The sequence below is a fragment of the Zingiber officinale genome, chromosome 2A, assembly GCF_018446385.1.
Source record: "Zingiber officinale cultivar Zhangliang chromosome 2A, Zo_v1.1, whole genome shotgun sequence".
Taxonomy (NCBI): domain Eukaryota; kingdom Viridiplantae; phylum Streptophyta; class Magnoliopsida; order Zingiberales; family Zingiberaceae; genus Zingiber; species Zingiber officinale.
The window spans coordinates 135,104,296-135,120,422 of NC_055988.1; the positions used below are offsets into that span (position 1 = coordinate 135,104,296).

The 16,127-nt window shown below is 36.9% G+C and overlaps 2 non-coding genes across 2 annotated transcripts; both read left to right on the forward strand.

The window, feature by feature from the left end:
• Positions 1 to 222: 222 nt before the first annotated feature.
• On the forward strand, positions 223 to 294 carry TRNAP-AGG. Its single transcript has one exon. It is a non-coding gene; the product is annotated as a tRNA-Pro (tRNA).
• A 201-nt stretch (positions 295 to 495) lies between these two features.
• Positions 496 to 567, forward strand: TRNAP-AGG. Its single transcript has one exon. It is a non-coding gene; the product is annotated as a tRNA-Pro (tRNA).
• Positions 568 to 16,127: the final 15,560 nt, after the last annotated feature.

Here is a 16,127-nt window from a genome sequence, read left to right on the forward strand (position 1 = left end):
TATCCGATCATCCGATGGGTATGGGGATGGGGATGAAAGTTAAATTCCCGATGGTTATGGGGATGAATATAATAAATGGGTATGGATACGGAGAATATGAAATCGGACCCAAATCTAACCCATTGTCATCCCTAAGTCCGAATACAAATATCAAACTTAAATATTATAAACTTCAAGATATTGAATATTGACTAATAGCTTTCTAAATTTTATTATTAAATTGGGTATTTGGTCTAGTGGTATGATTCTCGCTTAGGGTGCGAGAGGTCCCGAGTTCAATTCTCGGAATACCCCAATTTATATATTTTACTTTTTCTGATTCCTATAATTATACTTGAATTTCTAATATTAGTTAGTCGAGCACATACCCCAATTAATTTATATATTTTACTTTTTCTAATTCCTACAATTATACTTGAATTTCTAATATTAGTTAGTCCGAGCACAAATACCAAAACTTAAATATTATAAACTTCTAGATTTTATTATTAAATTGGGTATTTGGTCTAGTGGTATGATTCTCGCTTAGGGTGCGAGAGGTCCCGAGTTCAATTCTCGGAATACCCCAATTAAATATTTTACTTTTTTTTATCCCTACAATTATACTTGAATTTTCGATATTAGTTAGTCTAAGCACAAATATCAAACTTAAATATTATAAACTTACTATAAACTTCAAGATATTGAATGCTGACTGATAGCTTTCTAGATTTTATTATATGAATTGAGAATAGTATTTTGTAAATACGTAATTATCTTGAATATATCATCCATTTCCTTATTTTCTGCTCGCCTGGAAGGGACAAAAGAAACATCTTGTTTTTTCTTCAAAAATTTCTGATCTCTGGTGGACCTCTCAATAGGATTCGTACCCAAATGAAGTTCTGACCATCTGTCGTATTTGGTCTAGTGGTATGATTCTCTTAGGGTACTACCCCAATTTATATATTTTACTTTTTCTAATTTCTACAATTATACTTAAATTTATGATATTAGTTAGTCCGACCACAAATATCAAATATAAATATTATAAACTTCAAGATATTGAATATTGACTAATAGCATTCTAGATTGTATTATCAAATTGGGCATTTGGTCTAGTGGTATGATTCTCGCTTAGGGTGCGAGAGGTCTCGAGTTTAATTCTCGAAATATCCCAATTAATTTATATATTTTACTTTGAGAGATCCCGAGTTCAATTCTCGAAATATCCCAATTAATTTATATATTTTACTTTAAGATATTGAATGCTGACTAATAACTTTCTAGATTTTATTATCAAATTGGGTATTTGGTCTAGTGGTATGATTCTCTTAGGGTACTACCTCAATTTATATATTTTATTTTTTCTAATTCCTATAATTATACTTGAATTTATGACTCTATTATTTTATTTAGAATGTTTCATTGAACTGAGGGGGGGGTGGCAAAACTCACTTGGTTACCAGGATTCATAAACTCTAATACTTAAACCTGGAGGTTTAGAGTTCGAATCCTGGGGGAGGCAAAAATCCACTGCCAGGGGTGGAAAGTCCTAGTGAGTAACGGCACGGCCAAGGTTTATCGGTCGACGACATGAGAGGTCGCCAAATGGGCCGACGACATAAGGGCCGACGGTCGACGACCCGAGGGTCGCCAAATGGGCCGTCAAATGGGCCGCCAAATGGGCCAAAAGGACCGGGTCGTTACAATTATAAACTTCAAGATATTGGAAGGCTAATAACTTTCTAGATTTTATTATCAAATTGGATATTTAGTTTAGTAGTATGATTTTTTGCTTAGGGTATATCCCAATTTATATATTTTTATTTTTTTAATTCCTACAATTATATTTGAATTTCTGATATTAATTAGTCTGAGCACGAATATCAAACTTAAATATTATAAACTTTAAGATATTGAATACTCACTAATATCTTTCTAGATTTATCAATGAAAACTTATAATGACTAATAGCTTTCTAAATTTATCAATGAAAACTTGTAATATCAGTAAATGGTAACAAAAAAAAAAGGGGGGGGGGGGGGGGGGCCAAACCTCATTATTTCCAATTCTTTTCTTCCCTAAATTTCATTCTTTCTCTCCTCGCCATTGAGTGGAAGGGCCTTTGTTGGACATCTATGGCTCCCTTTGGCATGTGTTAATCTACGTGTTAATTAATCTACACATGCTTATCCATGGAGGAAGCTTCCACACCATCACCCAATGAGAAGGGGGATTTTGGATGGATCATAACACAAACTCTCGAGCTCCCTACACACTCAAGATATTCCCTAACGATAGCGAGGATGAACTAGAAATCTATTCATCCTGCCTTAATAGTGTAAGAGTTCTTTCTCAAATTATTTGAAAATTATTTGCATAGACCAATTTTTATAAATTGAGTATAATGCACTAATTTATGCAACATATAAGATCTACAATGTCAGTGACTTTCCTACAAAATATTTGGACGAATTGAGTGTTCAAATAACATGTGCTAGTTATTTTGAACATGGAATTTTCTTTGATATTTCTCAAAAGGAAAACAAGATTCGATGCATGACTACAAGGCACCCACTTTGTGTGATGGAGCCTCGTTGGATCCACCAATATGCTATCGTTGCCTTAAAAGTCTAAAAAAATGAGATTAAGATGTGATATGCATGATGTATGGGATAATGTATTATTGATGCACTATCATGGGTAAAGCATGAATAAAAATGAGATCAGTTCAATGAAATATTCTAAAACAAGAAAATGAGCATTTTGGGTACAAAAGGACATTGCTTAGGTTCTATGAAGTGGAAATAAGGTTTGATTTTGAATTTGGGAGGAAGGTTGATTAGGAAATATGTTTATGAAGAGCTTCATCATAAAGAGATGAAAGACCATGGTGAGGTTGACTAAAACTTGATTTCATATTCTTATCTATTGCAAATAGTCTACTAATTGTAGCTTAATTACAAGTCTACTATTTACTTGCGAGTCGATTGCTCAAACCTAAATTTATGTCTTTTGATCAGCTGACTAACTAGTTAATTGAGATCTAAAATCAATTGATTGTTAGAAAAGAGAAATCATACTATGAACTTGAATAGTAAAATTAGCTGACTACCCAATTAATTAATGTCAAGCCAATAATCAATCGATTAGATTGGTCATTCAGTCAACTAATTCTTAGTAAAGTGTCAACAAAACTTTGTTTTCTCAAAAATATGGAACCATGGTGTAGGATCTAATTTAACATTAGAGGAGGGGAAAGTACGAACAAAACAAGTATGCACCGGAAATTTAAACTAACTTAGAAAATGTAAGAGCAAATCCCGACTTAATTGCTTAAACAAATTTTGGCATGCAATAATTAGTAGATTACTTAGTATATTAAGTATGCAAGTTCAAGAAAACTCTAAATAACAACTAGCATACAGGATTAAAAAAAATATATGATTCTTATTTAAAAAAACTTTTCCTTTTCCATGTGGGTTTCGTTGTCCGATCCTAGTATCTAATCGCTCGATAGCAATAACCTATCAAGTGGATTATAGATATACAATACATAGGTCGACTAAACCAGTGGTTTGATTGACTAGAAGATCCAATTGATTGAAAACCTTATTTCATCCGTCTAAACCTTTTGACTCACTTGACAATGCATGAATTCGCCTATAGTTGAGTCTATTCTCATCCCAAATACATATCACTCAACTCATCTCACCAGCTTACCTTACGCAAGTTTCCTTCCGGCTTCTTGTCTCTTGGATGCACCAAGGTCATCTTTCTCACTCCCTGTGTCATTCTTCTCACTCCATTGGTGTTAGGATGTATATTAAAAGCCTAGCTTTTTGTATGAATATTTATTTTGAAATGAGAATCACATTGGTCAAATGTCTGCATTTAGTTAAATACAGTTGTCCATTTAATTTATATTGTAGATAACATGGTGTGCGGTGTCACACAGAAGATCATGTTATTAGTTCCTTATAAATTATAAATAGTAGCTCATGACCGAGATGAATAGGGGCAAATCATTGAAATGGTTGTAGTGTAATTTGATATTAGTTTATCTTGACTATAAAATTACACTAGTACACTATGTGTGTATTGAGTAAGACCATTTGAGGTTATTTCTTTTTATATTGACTGCATAAAAGAACAAAACCTCCGTTATTATGGATGTGCATATTTATTTCTTTAATTTATCAAATGGTGAGATTTATTCAGTTAAATCAATAGACCCGATAAGTTGGGAAATAATATTATTTATATGGTGTGTTGTTGATTATAAAAAGGAAACTGTGTCCTAGTAATCCAAGTTGATGATGTCCCCTTGAGGAGCTCATAAGGATTATCATGTAAACCCTGTAGGTGGACTTAGTCCGACATGATAATAAGGTTGAGTGGTACTACTCTTGGAGCTAGATGTTAATTAAGTGAGTTGTCAGTAACTCATTTAATTAAGGGCATACAATATCTTAAACACAGGGAGACTAACACACTCATGATAAGAAGGAGCTCATATTGTAATATGGGATTGGTGCGGTTGTTCAATAATAACTCTTTAGTAGTATGAGTTATTTATTGATGAACTTGAGTTGGGTGTTCGGGTCGAACACAAGAAGCTCAAGTCCATCAAGAGGTCAAAACCAATTCCTCATCTTGGTCCCTGTTGTAGCCTCTATAAATCCTCGCATTAACCCTTTTTGATTTTGCTTCCTACTCAAGAAAGGGGCCGGCCACATCCTTGCTTGGTGCCCAAGCAAGGGGTCGCCCAAGCCTTGATTCCTACCCAAGAAAGGGGTCGGCCAAGCCTTGCTTGGTGCCCAAGGAAGGGGTCGGCCAAACCAAAAGAAAAAGAAAAGAAAAAAGGGGGGGGGGGAGATTTTTTCTCAACAGAATCAGAGATTTTTTTTAAAAAGAATTACGTTGATTCTTTCTTAGAAATTTTCTAAAAAGAATTACATTAATTCTTTCCTAAGAAATTTTTCTAAAAAGAATTATGTTAATTCTTTTCTAGAGATTTTTCTAAAAAAATTTATGTTGATTTTTTCTTAGAAATTTTCTAAAAAGAATTATACTAATTCTTTCTTAAGAAATTTTTCTAAAAAAAATTATGTTAATTCTTTTCTAAACAAAAATCTATTACTTTTTCTCTTTTTTTACCTGGGGCAAAGGGTTATAAAAAGAGAGGAGGTTATGCCACAAAAATCAATCAATTAAGAATTGATAAGTTTTTCTCCACAACTAAAAACCCTCTCCTATCCCTTAAGGTCGGCGCCCCATTCTTTCTTTTCTTTCCTCTAGGGTCGGCGCCCCACTTCTTTTCTTCTTCCCTTTTCTTCCCTCTAGGGCCGGTGCCCCATCTTCTCTTGGTGGTCGGAGCTTGGAGGAAAAGAAAATGAAGAGATGAAGCACCTTGGTGGCCGGAGGTTTTGGAGGAGAAGAAGAAGGAAGCGTTCTTTTCTTTGCATCCTTTTGTGGTAGGCGGCTTGGAAACAAAAAGGGTTCAGGTGTTTTTGTCTTGGTAGATCTTCTCCCACACGACGTCCAAGAAGAAGAGAGGAATACGACAGAAGATCGAAAGTTCTTTGTCTACAAAGAAAGGTACAACTAGTTATTTATTCCGTAGCACAACTAGTTTTGTTTTCTTTGTATGGATCATGAAATACCAATACAAGAGGCTAGCGATTTTGTGTTTTCATTTTTGTGCTTTGATTTTGTGTTTCGATCTTGTGCTTTGATTGAGGTCTCTGTAATTAAACCTAAGGTTACTATGAGAAGTTTAAATATTCAATTTCTTTGAAAGGCTTTGTCTAGGAAGTGATGGATGATCTCATAACCAAGAAGGTCTAGTGCCTTGCCAACGACCTGGAAGCCAATCCTTGAAATAGATATTTAATCAACTTCTGTAATATGGTTTAACTTCTGACGAACACAAGGGTTGAACTTGGAGTAAAAATGTTAAGTTTCATTTCCAATCCAAGTTTAACTTTGAAGAACGAACTTGGAGTAAAAATGTTAAGTTTCATTTCCAATCCAAGTTTAACTTCTGAAGAGCACATGGGTTGCTAAGAAAAGTTATGTGCTTGTATAAATTTTTTTACAGGGGAAACAGAATGGTATTCTAAGTAGCACCCAACAAGTGGCATCAGAGCTAGTTTTCTGCCTCTGTGTGTTTGGTTTTTGGTTAAATTATGCACTACTCATACATAAGTTTAGGCTAGATAATAGTAGGATGTGCTAGATAGATTAACTCTGTGGTTGCAGGCATTCTAGATCCAACTATTATGACTTTTGTGTGCTTGTGTGTGATTTGAACCCTCGGGCATGTCGAGGTTGTTGTGTGTGCATGATTGTAATAATTAAATATGGTCGATTGCGGTATTATTTGTAAAATACCGGAAAAATAGGAAATATTAATAAGGGATTTTTCTGGAATTTTTGGAAATTTTCGGGTATTTTTCGGAGCTCGTACGGACGAGTTAACGGGGACAAAAACGGGGCCCGGGAAAAGCCTGTTTAGGCTACCCCATTTAAGTGAGGAAAAGTTGATTTTTCCTTTTTAAATTCTTTTTCTTTTCTCTCTCGCCGAACCCGCGCGTGCCGTGCCCTAACCATCCGACGGTTCCTTTCTTCCCCTCTTCTTTTCCTCTTCGTCACCGAGCACTTCACCTTCTCCATCGACGTCGGCCTCTCCTTCTCCTCCTTCCCGAGCCGCACCAGGAGCCGCCAGCCACCGAGACATCCTTCTCCCTCTTTCGAGCACCGGAGCCGATCCCTAGCCGCGTCGCCGCCACTCCGACCCGACACCACTGTTGCCGGCGACGCACGGAGCAGCGCCTCACCTCTGGTGCCTCAGCATCGACCACCACAGTGTCGCTGCTGTCTCTTGATTCGAACCAGTGTCGCTATTGCCTATGCCCTAGCGCCGGCGACCGGGTTTTTGTTCGTGCCCTAGCCACAGCCTGCACCGCTGTGAATTCCTCCGCTCTAGGTCTGGCCGACACCCGACTCCCTCTTCTCTCTGTGCTCACGACCCGCCGCACCTCTGCACAGTGCCGACGCCACTGCTTAGTGCTTTCTGCCCTTGTCGACTAAGCCTCAGCCCTAGCATCGGTTGCCATGAGTACTAGCTGAGTGTTGCTGTTCATTGGTCCTGGCTGTCGGAAATTTTGGGTTGTTGAGAGTCATCAGTAGACACTTAGGGGTAAGTGTGGATTCGATCTCTTGTGTGATCATTTTAACGTCACTAGAATCCTTATGCTGGCTGGAATATTTGCAGGTGTTGGCGATACAGACAGAACCTAGAGAGCAGTGAAAGGTAAGGTTCTTGTTTAACGGTTGGGTGGATCTAGGTTTTTATGTGGACAAGTTAATTGATGATCAATTTAGGTTAATCGACAATTAGGGTTTCCTAATTGAATTAAGAGTCTGATTTAGTTATTTGATACAGGTTGAGTAACTAAAATTATTTGTGTTTAATTAGGTAGGTTAATGATTATGACTTAGGGTTTTGTCCTAAGTTGTGTTGGGAATTTTATTTAGCAATTCATTAGAATTTTTAGCTAAATAAAATATCTGTGTATTGGTATTTCAGGACTTTGACGCGAGACGAGTATCTCGATGTCGGATTTGGACATTTCTATTGGAGGCGGGTACTTTTGACTTATGTCATTTGATATGCTTAGTAATTAAATTAACATGTTGCATTAATTATGTTTCTTATCTATTCCGGTTAATCACTACCCAAATCTTACATGCTTGATTGATTGATTGGTTTTGCATCTCAGGTATATTTTTACCTGTTTATACATGCTTATAGGGGTAGTGATATGCCATGCTTGACCATGTTCAGGACCTAGGTTTTTATACCTTCTGTGTACCTTTGATTCGATATGATTCGTTGACCTAGGGTGCACTTTTCTATATATATATGGATTAGGTCAGGATGTTTATATGGTTATTGCCATGCATCATTTGCATGATTGCATGCTGTGCGATAGTCCGCTCCATTATTGTTGAGCACATCGCCAGTTACATGGATGTGCACACACCACCACTCATGGGTTAGTGGTCGATTCAGGATGAGTGTGTTGCAGCAGGGACTCTGTTAGGCACCGTTGGTCCGCTCGTGGGTAGTGTGACACAACGAGTTATCCGACAGGGATTCCTCCCCATCTTTGAGTACCGGGAGTTGAGAGCATTGCGCTCCCCCATCTATGATTTGGGGTAGGAGGATAGGTGTACTCCGACAGCATCCCGTCCACTCGGTCACTCATCAGGAGTAGTGACGACAGAGTGCACGGTTGTCACAGCCCTACCCACTCGGCCTCACTTTTGTATGAGATGATCGACTGGCGTCAGGGGTGACCAGGACGCATCATTGGCATCATATGCATGATGCATTTATTGCTTGTGTTTGTGTTTGCTGCATTTATATGCTGCATATTGTTTGGATACCTATGCATACAGGATTCCTTATCCCTCGGACTGTTTGACCTTATACTCAGGACCTGGTTAGTACAGTATTCTCCTGTTTATTTCAGATGCATTCTTATCTTTCTTATCAGGAGACTGTACGCATGATTAGTGCTAGGTGTTGTTTCTTTACTTTGCATATCAACTGTACCTGCTGAGTGTTGGACTCACCCCGCCTCCATTGTTGTTATTTTCAGGTTGATGCTGTCAGGAGGGAGTTCCAGTCGCTAGTCCCCACTGCACGTAGTGCTACTCCGCTGCTGGTTTTTGAGTTGTTTCATTTTTAGCTTTTCGCTATCAGACTTTATTTTAGTTTTGTTTTGGACTTACATATGGATATTGTATGGAATCTTTTCGTTGGATGGACTTTTCGTATGATTTGGATTTACTCTACTACATGCCTGCCTGGACGGCAGAAGAGGTAAGAAAAATCGGATTTGGGCTTTACGAGTGTAGTTGAGTAGGGTTGATTTCGAGTCAGAGTATTATTACTGCGTGGTTGTGTCAGCCAGAGGCTGAATATATATATATAAACTGCGTGGTGATTGATTTTTATTACTGTTATTATTCCAGCCGCATGTGGCTGAGTATTTAGTGCTTGTAGAAAATTTTGATTGTCCGCCATACAGGGGAGATGCTGTCGAAATTTTCTCGGACATGGACTCTTCTGGGGGCGTGACATTATTATTGTTGTTGTTTTACATTCTGTTCAATCTAGATTACATGTATATTCCCTTGTGGAATATAGGATCGATAAATGTAAAATTTTATTTTTGTCGCGGATCGTATCCTTGCAAGGTGTGGTGCTATGAGGACCAGAGACGCAGTAGAAAAGGAAGCAAGATAGACGCGACGACATGACCCATTAGCGGCATACGCAACAGCTTGATCCATTGGTGACATATTGGAGGGCAGCGTTGGATGAGGTCATAATAGTTGGAAATTTTAATTTTCATATTTATTGTTTTTATATGTTGTTTTATGCGTTATGATGTGTGTTGTGATGTGTATGCATGTTAAAATTCCTCGATTTTAAATCACTAAGTGGGGGAGGAATTATTTATTTAAATTCTGCGGTCTCCATTACTAGTTTGTAAGTGATGCATTCAAACTTGGGCGTTGGCTTTAAGTGCCTTCCTCCACATCGGATGAGTTTGTTTGCAGATCACTAGATCAAACTTCCTCTATGGATGATTATAGGAAATTATTTAGTTTTGTGTGATCTTCTCCATCTGAAGGGGCACAATCCTAATTAATGGACTAAATATCAAGTAATGATATACACTTAAGCGCATTTAATATTATCCTCCCCATCAGAGTCACTGCTATTATTTTGTGTGACCGAAGATAAACCAATTATTAATTTTATTTGTCATAAAGTTAGGTTAACAAGATAATAAAATTAATGGGTAAAACCTCCTCTTACAAATGTTTGAATTAGTATACGTTTACACTATCGTGGCATACTAAATTCATGGTATTTTGAGGTGTTGGTGAATTTAAATTATATTGTTTGAGGGATCAATATTATTTTAAATTCTAAAGTTTTGACCAAATATCTTATTTTATGATTCTTAGGATTTCAAAATGGCTTTCAATCTTCTCGATATTATTTTAAAAGAAAACAAACTTACTGGCCCCATTTATATTAATTGGAAACAAAACTTGGACTATCCTCGCAGAAACGAGAACAATGAAGGTGTATCTTATTCATTAGTTGTCGAAACATGTTTAGTGGTGTTATCTACCAGTACCTGGTGTGTAGATACAGGAGTCATTGATCATGTCTGTAATTTATTGCAGGGGTTCTAGGAAACCCGACGACTACATGAAGGAGAAATCACCATCTACATGGGCAATGATACGAGAGTGGCGGCTATTGTAGTGGGAGATGTTTTATTATCTTTCGATAGGAATAAAACTTTGATTTTGAGAAATTGTCTTTACGTACCATCTTTTAGAAAGAACTTGATTTCAGTTTCTAAATTATTTATGGATGAATATTCTGTTTCTTTTGATGATAAAGTAGTTATCAAGAAAAATAGGGTGATTATCTGTTCTGGTACGTTGGTTGAAAATTTATACACTCTAAATCCAATAACTCCCATGACGCAACAAATGAAAATTAATAACACATCTTCTAATTCTAATAAGAGAAAGCAACCTTCGGAAATGAACCAAACATATCTTTGGCATCTAAGGCTTGGTCATATTAACTTGAGTAGGATTCAAAGGCTAATAGTCAATGGACCTTTGGGTTCATTGGTGGTGGAAAACTTTCCAACCTGCAAGTCTTGCTTAGAAGGAAAAATAACCAAGAGACCTTTTAAGGCCAAGGGATATAGAGCCAAAAAAGTGTTGGAAATGGTTCATTTTGATTTATGTGGACCTATGACTATCCAGGTGAGAGGTGGTTTCAAATATTTTATCTCTTTTATAGACGACTATTCGAGATATGAGTACATTTACTTGATGCACCGCAAGTCTGAGTGCTTTGATAAGTTCAAAGAGTATAAGACTGATGTGGAGAAACGTCATAGTAAAAGTATCAAGACACTACGGTCTGATCGTGGTGGCGAGTACCTCTTAGGAGAGTTTAGGAGTTACTTATCAGATATCGAAATTCAATCACAATTGTTTGCACTTGGTACACCCAACAGAATAGTGTGGCAGAACGAAGGAATATGACTCTTATGAAAATGACTAGATCAATGATGAGTTATTCAGAATTACCAAATTCATTTTGGGGATATGCTCTGGAAACGGCAGTGTAAATTCTGAACCTGGTACCTTCTAAGTCAGTACCCTCTACTCCCACAGAATTGTGGAATAGGCGTAAGCCTAATTTGAAACACATTCAGATTTGGGGTAGTCCAACACATGTGCTAAAGGGAGACGCTGATAAGTTGGAATCACATACAGAAGTTCGCTTGTTTGTGGGTTATCCTAAAGGAACGAAAGGTGGTTTATTTTATAGTCCTAAAGATCAGAAAGTCATTGTTAGCACCAATGCCCGATTTTAGAAGAGGACTATGTAATGAACCATAATCCCATGAGTAAAATTGTTCTTGAGAAAATAAGAGAAGACATGTCTACTTTAGTACCAACGGTACAATTATATGAGATACCACAAGAAACTACAACACGTGTCACAAATGATGCACAATTATAAGTAGTGTCTCGTCGTAGTGGGAGGGTTGTTAGGCAACCTGATAGATTCATGTTTTTTGGAGAGTCTTCGGACTTGATCTCTGGCGAACATGAACCTGATCCCTAGACATATGATGAAGCACTCCAAGATAAAGATGTAGCATCTTGGCAAAATGCAATGAACTCTGAAATAAAATCTTTGTACTCTAATCAGGTCTGGGAGTTTGTAGAACCACCAAATGGTGTAAAAGCCATTGGATGTAAATGAGTCTACAAAAGAAAAAGAGGGATAAATGGGAAGGTGGAAACCTTCAAAGCAAGTCTTGTTGCAAAAGAGTATACTCAGAAAGAGGGAATCGATTATGAAGAAACCTTTTCGCCGGTAGTCATGCTCAAGTCTATCCGGATTCTTTTATCTATTGTCACTCATATGGATTATGAGATTTGGTAAATGGATGTCAAGACAACTTTCCTTAACGGAAGTCTTGAAGAAAACATCCATATGAAGCAACTAGAGGGATTCATTGCGAAGGGCAAAGAGTATCTTGTATGCAAGTTCAATCGGTCCATTTATGGACTGAAGCAAGCTTCGAGATCTTGGAACATCCGGTTTGATGAAGTGATCCAGTCTTATGGATTCATTCAGTGTCCAGATGAGTCTTGTGTATACAAGAAAAGTGACGGAAACATTGTGGTATTTCTTGTACTATACGTAGATGACATTTTGCTCATTGGCAACAATGTCAAAGTGTTGTCAAACGTAAGGGTATTGTTGTCCAAGCAGTTTGATATGAAGGACTTGGGAGAATGTGGACATATTCTTGGGATTAAAGTAATAAGGAATCGCAAGAAAAGGATGTTGTGCTTATCCCAAGCTTCGTACATCGATTCTATCCTAGCTCATTTTAGCATGCAAAACTCCAAGAAAGGTTTTCTACCTTTTCGGCATGGAGTACCTTTATCTAAAGAGATGTATCCTAAGACATTAAAGGAGATAGAGGACATGAAGACAGTTCCTTATGCTTCGGCCATAGGAAGCGTAATGTATGAAATGCTATGTACGAGATCGGATATCTATTTTACCGTGGGCATGGTTAGCAGATGCCAAAATAATCCAGGACAGGAATATTGGACTGCTGTAAAGCATATATTAAAGTACCTGAGAAGAACTAGAGATTATATGCTGGTTTACCAGACGGATGATTTACTCCCTGTAGGTTACACGGATTCGGACTTCCAATCAGATAGGGATAACAGTAAATCAACCTCGGGGTATGTGTTTACTTTGGACCATGATTAGATCCTGATCTTGATAAGATAGGATCTAATTAATAATATTATTTTTTTATTGTACTAACTCTGTTTTACAGGATACCTTTATTGATTAGACTAACGTATTTTGCAGGAGCGAAAATACATAAGTGAGTCTCGGATGAACATTGTTCGAGGAGCCTCAAAGCTACGAGGAGGCACCTCAGAGCAAGATGGAGGCGCACTGGATATGATAGAGGTGTCCTCGCGCAAATAAGATTTAAGGATAATGTTTCACTACGGGGAGGCGCCCTGGAGCTCATTAAAGACACCCTAGAGCGACTTGGAGGTGCCTCAAAGCTATTGGAGATCCCCTCATGCGAATAAAAATCGGAGGTAGTGGATCAGATAAGCGCTATTAGAGGCACCCTAGACCCTTGGAGCGGGAGGCGCTTCCAATACTCTTTAAAAGAGGGCTTCAAGCAGAGGCTGAAATAATAATTTTCTACAACTCTTCTACATTTATTCTTGATCGTTCGATTGCTCTAACGTTGCATTGCTATACTACTACTCAGCTACATCCGACCACTGTCGGCAGACCAACGCCAACACTCGAGCCAACAATTTCCTCATCCTTATGTTGGTAATGATTATTTTTAGTTATTTACATTATTGCAAGGAAGTATAGGTTGTTACACTTCCTTGTTCTTTGCACTAGATTCCTTGATTAGTGGATTACCAATCGAAAAGGTCCAAATTACCTAAGTCTTGGAGTAGGAGTCTCCGAAGGCTCCGAACCAAGTAAAATCGAATGCGTGTTATTTTCTATTTTCTTCCACTGCACACTCACACTTTTTTTTTTAAAGTTCATAAAATATAAGTTTTTTAAATCACATGATTCACCCCCTCTTATGTGTCTACAATCCTATAAGTTGAAGTTAGGAAATCCTCATTCATGTTTTGGCTTGGGATAAAGATAAAATTGGGCTAATGGCTTATCCTAACTTAAGCATATTGTTAAACATCAAAAAGGGGGAGATTGTTGGTGTAATCGTCCTCGAGTCAATGTTGACTAGTTTGACTAAGCTTGGGTTGACTTAAGCTTAAGTTTCAATGTTTTACAATACGTGAAAGGAAAGTTAAATAGGTCAAGAAAGGACTAGATACTTGACTAGGAAAGTCTAACTTAAAGTCTTAACTGAAGGTTAGACAATGAAAAGTCTTAGCAGTACTAGGTAGTGGAAGACCTAGTTGGGAACTAGGTAACGAAAGGTCCTAACTAGAGGTTAGACAATGTAAATACCTAGTTGGGAACTAGGCAATGGAAGTCCCATCGAAGCTAGGTAGTGGAAGACCTAGATGGAAAATAGGTAATGGATGTCTTAACTAAAGATTAGGTCTTAACTGAGGTTGGGCAAGAGAAAGTCCAACGAGAAAGTTGGCAAGAGAAAAGTCCAAGTGGGTCAAAGGTTGACCAGACACTTGGTGATAAAAAATCCAATAGGAAGTTGTAAAAACGTCCAAGTGGGTCCAAGGTTGATCTTACATTTGGTGCCAAACATCTAGTAGGTCAAGGTTGATTGAATGTTAGGCAACGGAAAATCCCAACAAGTCACAACTAATTTTAGTGTTAGACAAAGGAACCCTAAACTCGGATCAGAGCTTAGGGTTGGGCAATCAATTATAGTAATTGATCGATATAATCGATTGGCCTAAACCAATCGATTGGTGCAATCGATTGAAGACCTTATTCGGGAGCACAGTATGCCCCAGAATCGATTGGACAATCGATTGATTGGTCGATTTCTTACAACATCACAGAAGGTGATGAAATCAATTGGGGTAATTGATTCGGTAGGATTCAATCCATTAAACTAATTGGTTGGAGTGCTTTTCTCGAGAACAAAAAGTTTCTGAATCGATTGAGTCAATTGATTAGAAACTGTCAATCAATTGATATGACTCATCAATCAATTGGACAGGCAAAAAGAACCATTATGTATGTTTTGAATGATCGATTTGACATGATAATTGATTGGGGTAAGACTAATTGATTGTGAGGTGTTTTCTAGCCCAAGACAATATCTAGAAAAGGGTTTCATGATGTTTTGCAGTAGCCAGTTTTTGAGGATTTGAGAGACAAATGTTGATGCATTTCCTATCACCAAGAGACAATTCAAAGCAAGAAAAGAGTAAGCAAAACAAAATTCATTGTTGTAAAGTGGTTTTCGATTATATTTGTCTTTGCATTCTCGTTTTCTTGTTGTGTTCTTGTAAGAATAGTTTGTACGAGGCTTCTCTGTCTCCGAAAAGTTTTCGAGAAGGAGATATTTATAGTAGAACTATGAGTGCGAGAAGTGGACCCTTGGATTATTCACCTCAAAAAGGTGAATATCAAGTAAAATTCAAGTGTTAGCATTGTGGAGTTTTCACTTCAAGTTTCAACTGCAACATCAAGTTGAAGAAGCGAATAAAGCTATTCACCCCCTTTAGGTCATACGTGTCCTAACAGTTATCACTCTCAGATAAACAAAATCAATATCAGACTAGCTGCTATACATTGTAACAGCTATCTGCTAACTTCTACACAACCAATCGTAATCAGACAATGTTTATTTGAAATATAGAAGGTGTCATGGAGTCCCTTAATTTGTTTTGCTTCTTGAAATGTTAAGCAAAATCAATATAAAAATAATGATATTATTGTAGAAGCTAGCAAGCAATTGCTACACGTTGTAGCAGTTACTTACTAACTTCTATATAATCGATTATGATCAAATAATACTCATTTGAAATGTAATGAATGTCATGAAGTTTTCTTAGTTTATTTTACTCATTAAATATTGTTTTAACTAAATTATCACTCTCCAATAAATAAAATGAATATAAAATAATAATACTATGATAAAAAATTAGAATTAACTTTTACATATTATAATAACTTCTGCCATCTAAATCTTAAAATTTGGTCCAAGGATTTGGATAGTTTACCTTAAATGACTATTTATTTGACTTTAGTTGTAAAACGATAGTCAAAGGTGCCCTTTTAGTTTTTGGAACAAAAAAGTTGCTGGTTGATGGTCAAGTATGTATCTCATGAAAAATATATTTTTTTTTCACTCAATTTTTCTATGGAACGATTTAATTAATTTGTTTTATTTAAAATTTTGAATGGTATAACTTAATAAAATTAATTTCTATTTACAAATGAGCAAGAAATAACTCTTTAAAATTAAATACAAAAGTTCATTCGATTTAAAAGGAAAGTA